General features: G+C 39.2%; 1 pseudogene; it reads right to left on the bottom strand.

The window, feature by feature from the left end:
* The window catches only part of LOC137981702 (tenascin-like), a 13,358-nt pseudogene that overhangs the window by 1,732 nt on the left and 6,626 nt on the right, over positions 1 to 5,000 (bottom strand).

A 5,000-nucleotide genomic window follows, 5' to 3' on the forward strand; every position in this document is an offset into this window, starting at 1 on the left:
CACGTTTCAATACACTTACCAGAGCACGAATTAAGTGCGTCATGGGAGAAATTGCTACAGTCAGTACCGTTGTACCCAAAGTCACATTTACACAGTTCGGCTTCAATGCACACGCCATGGCCAGAGCAGTTGTTCAGTGATGTGCATGTGGGATGACTGCAATTAGGACCAGTGAAACCACGATAACAACTGCCAAAGACATAACCACAATAACTGTCAATATGATTGCTGAAATGTATACGGCATGGATTAGTGGGCCCGATAGGGCTTTCAAGGTAAAAGGGGTAATGTTCATAGAAATGAGCTTCGATACTCTCGCAATTCACTTCCCTGCTATTAATGAAGAAGTCGATCTTTTCATTACCTGCATGATACGTTCAATGAATCAGGAGAAACGCAGACACCTTGTCCACTGCAATTCGCAAGCTCGCTACAATCAGCCAGTTCACTGCAGTTTGCCCCAATGTATCCTGGATAACAACGACAATTGTCGCTGGCCACACACTCTCCTTGGCCAGAGCATTGATTGACATTTCTACAGTTTGGAAGGGAACAACTTGCCCCAGTCCATCCATAGTAACAGGAACAAGCTTCATATGCCACACAGCGTCCATGCCCTACAAGAAACAAACCAAAACAAGACAAGGTTGCCATACGTGGCTGAGCACAGAACAGTTTTGTGTTAAAAAAATATCTCTTCCGCCGCTCTAAGTTCAAGAGGTGTGCGGAGCACGCCTATCAAGGGCCACAAAATTTCATTTCTACGAAATAGCTCCAAAAAGATACTGAGTTAGTATCCCATCTTTGCAGAGGTGATGTTGGTGCATTTTTCGAATGGATTCGACAGCTCATTATCGTTAGCTTCGCTAGATTTGCGTTTTTAATTTTTAACTGTAATGAGGGTAAAACAATTCAGCAGTTCTTATAATAATAATAATAATAATAATAATAATAATAATAATAATAATAATAATAATGATAATGATAATAATAATAATAATAATAATAATAATAATAATAATAATAATAATTTTAGACACAAGAACAAGGAAGACCCTAACAATGAACAGAGCACTTCACCCAAGGGATTGTGTAGCCATGCTTCATGTACCAGGAGCAGAAGGAGGGAGAGGCCTAATATCAGTAGCAGAATGCATCGGACAGGCCAAGAACTCATTAGAAAATTACATCCTGCACAGTGACGAGAAACTGATTCAAGCAGCTGGGAACGGGGAACTGGTAACCCGCGACTTAGAAGCCCCAAAGGACTTCAAACAACGACGGAAAGGAAAGCTGAGAGAAAGACACAGTGGAAAGAGAAGGTTTTATATGGTCAGTTCCTTAGACAAACAGATAGTGAACTAAATGAGAAGACCTGGGTATGGTTGCAAAGAGGGGACCTTAAACGAGAAACAGAAGTCCTTATCACTGCTGCGCAAGACCAGCCAATAAGAACACACTACATCAAAGCCAACATCGACAAGACTCAAGAGAATGACCTGTGCTGAATGTGCCGCCAGAGAAAGGAGACAGTGAGCCATATGGTGAGTGGGTGCTCCAAACTGGCACAGCAAGAGTATAAAAGGAGGCACGATAATGTTGCAAGGGTGGTACACTGGAACTTGCTGGGGAAGTGCGGCTTTAGTAGAGTAGACAAATGGTTTGAGCATCAACCAGAAACTGTCCTTGAGAACAACCTGCTATGGGATTATAGCATCCAGACTGACCACCAAATTAGTGCAAGGAGACCCGACTTGGTCGTTATTAACAAGCAAGAACAGACATGCCAAGTAATAGACATACCAGTCCCAGAATACACAGCTGTAAAGGCCAAGAAAGAGGAAAAGCTAGAGAAATACCAGGATCTAGCTAGAAAGATTCAGAAAATGTGAAGTGTCCGAACCCAGGTGCTTTCAGTAGTAAATGGGGCACTGGGAACAGTTCCAAAAAGGCTTGAAAGCAACTTAAAGCGCATTGGCACTCACACGTCTATAGAGCTAATTCAAATGACCGCTCTCCTTGGCACAGTAAGAATTCTGAGATTCTGAGAAAGGTTCTGGAGCGATGAGAGCCATGATAAAACTTGGGTTTCCTTAGGCAACTCGTTGTTTGCTGTCCCCCTAAGAAGATAACCCGGATCCAACTTTCGGAAAAGAAAGTGCTGAATCCACAATAATAATAATAATAATAATAATAATAATAATAATAATAATAATAATAATAATAATGATAATGATAATGATAATGATAATAATAATAATAATAATAATAATGATGATGATGATAATAATACCAAGACCTGAGGAGAGAAATATGAGACCGTGTAATTCGAAAAGTCGAAACTAATTGAATCACAAATTAAACTTACCTGAACAATAATCAAAGTGTTCACACGAGTACTCTGGGCAGTTAGTTCCATTCCAACCTGGTTTACACTTGCAAATATCAAAATCAACGCATATCCCTTTTCCAGTGCAGTTGGAAACGTTATGACAGGTTGGTATAACACTGCAGTCAGGTCCTAGTTAAATACGTATGATAAGTATGTTTTCATTATACTACGGATCATCTCGTGATAATTTAAAACTCTGTGATAACATTCTAGAGAAATGACATTAACCAGGAAATCATACCCAAATATCTCACTGTTTAAAATGCTTAAAGAAGCTATGTCTATGAGATGTTTTTACCGATTGAAGCCCAAAACAATGCTCCAGTTTCCTTTAAAACTACTCTACTGGTGCAGTGAAACTATTAACAAGGGCCATTGACCAGCGATGGTCAGGATGGAAGCTGATTGCAACATGAAAAAGAGGCGGGCCACTGTTTTTCAAGTTTCAAAGTTCCGGCGTATCTTTAGAGAGACATTATAAACCGATTATCCCGGGGTTTCCCTTTAAGAATTAGTTTAATGTCCTTTTTTTGCATGTTGGAGTTCTAAAACCATTTTTTATGTAACAATGTTTCTAGTCTTGATTCAACCCGAATTTTGATCCAAAAGAAAAATATCCGTGTCATAGCCCCTTTAAGTCTAGCATGATTGCATGCTTTAAAGTGCCCTTGTGATCAAACAAATCACTTCTTTTTTGTTCAGATTTTGAAAGTGTGTTTGCTTAACACCAGGCTGGCAAAATCTTGAACTTTGATTTTTTATCCAAAGGCCGTTTACTTTGAGTGTAAGTTTGGATTTCACGGTCAGCCATTACTTTTGTCAAATCTGACCGATTAGATCTCAGAGGATTAGATCCAAGGAAAAGTGACGTCAAAAGCTCAGTGGCTTAAAACTTCAGTGTGTGAATGCAGCTTGTTATATGTGCAAAACGCGAGTTTAATCGTCGGAAAACCAAAAATCCCGTGATGAATATTAATGTTGCCGGTAAAATTCGTTTTAACCTAGGCTAAAGTGGTGATCCCTAGGTTAAATACGCACTCAGATGGATTGAAGAACTTTTTTGGAGCCTAAATTAGCCTAGAGCAAAATTAGTTTTGGTTGTTATACATAGATATTAATTGACCAATCATACAAAAGTAAAAAAAATGAAAAGAACTGTGCTGGGTTAAGCATGTTCGTCGTTGTATTGTACATGTAGTTGTGAAGACACAGTACTACAGATATCCCGACCTATCCAATCGAACAGGTCGGCAATCGAACCCAATCGAACACCAACCGTTCGATTCCTGAACTCAATCGAACGTAATCGAACTCACAATAAAATTTTGCCAATCGAACACAATCGAACGTTCAATTACCGAACGATTGGTAATCGAACCCAATCGAACGTTCGATTAACGAACGCCGCATCGCATGATAGGCACGTGGTATTGGAAAATTCCGAAGGTGAAAGTGAAATCACCGCTAACTCCCTTCCCTTTTTCGAACATTGACATGCATGCTTGCAGTATGATGTTCAGTTCCTGTTTATTCAATAAAAGCTGGCAATGATTATATTCCACGTGTTTTACTCAGTTTGAGGCGTCAAGGGACAATTGCATTGGATTAGTTCGATTTTGTTCGATTTTGTTCGATTATATTGGTTCCATTGGTTCGAAAATCGAACTCACAGCAAAATGGGTGTTCGATTTTGTTCGATTGCCGAACCCAATCGAACGATTAGAGTTCGATTGGGTTCGATTGGTTTTTTGTTCGGTTTTGTTCGATTGGATATGTCGGGAGATATGGAGGGTGCGAGTTCGAGTACCGGTGAGTGCATAGCACAGTTCTTTTTTCAATCCTTCTTGTTGTTTGTTGAGACTGAATTCATAAACGTATGAATACAGGAACCGATAATTCAATCTAGGTAAAATGCGGATCACGAATTTAACCTTGGTACAAACGGATTCAACCTGAGAACGGATTTTACCTGCAACATACCCACGCATTGCATTCTTAAACCAGTGAGCCTTTGACGTCATTTTCTTCTCAATCCAGCTCTCTCAAGATCTTAAAATTAGTAATGGCGGACCATTAAATAGGAAAATTTCAGTTAAAATAAACAGGTGTCTTTTTTTGAAATCAAGGGTTAAAACTTTGGTTGCTTATTATTCAGTTAACATATATTTCAAATCCAAAGGAAAATAAGAATTGATTTTCTGGTCACAGGGGCACTTTAAGCACTTGATAGTCAAGTTACTGCGCGCTCCATGAATAAAAACTATTATCGGCCTCTGGTTCTTTCAGATTTTGGCATGACTTATTATTTTTCAATTGCATCAGAAAGGTTGCACGGAGTTTTTATACTAGTACAATCGCATGTACATACAATTCTTTTTACTTTGGCTCGAATTCCTCTGTCTTATTACAGGGGAATATATCTCATAACCCCGCTATTAACTATATGAAAAGCTGGGTGCAGCTTTGATATTTCAAAGGGAAGAGCGGGGCTAATGAACGGCTAATTAAGATGCAAGGGGGTTACTTGAAAATGTTAGAAACAACGCTTCAGTTCGTGAAATTAAACGTTTAGTTCCCTCTTTTTTCGCCTCTTTCAGAGATTCTTTTA

The sequence above is a fragment of the Montipora foliosa genome, chromosome 13 (genome assembly GCF_036669935.1).
Source record: "Montipora foliosa isolate CH-2021 chromosome 13, ASM3666993v2, whole genome shotgun sequence".
NCBI lineage: Eukaryota > Metazoa > Cnidaria > Anthozoa > Scleractinia > Acroporidae > Montipora > Montipora foliosa.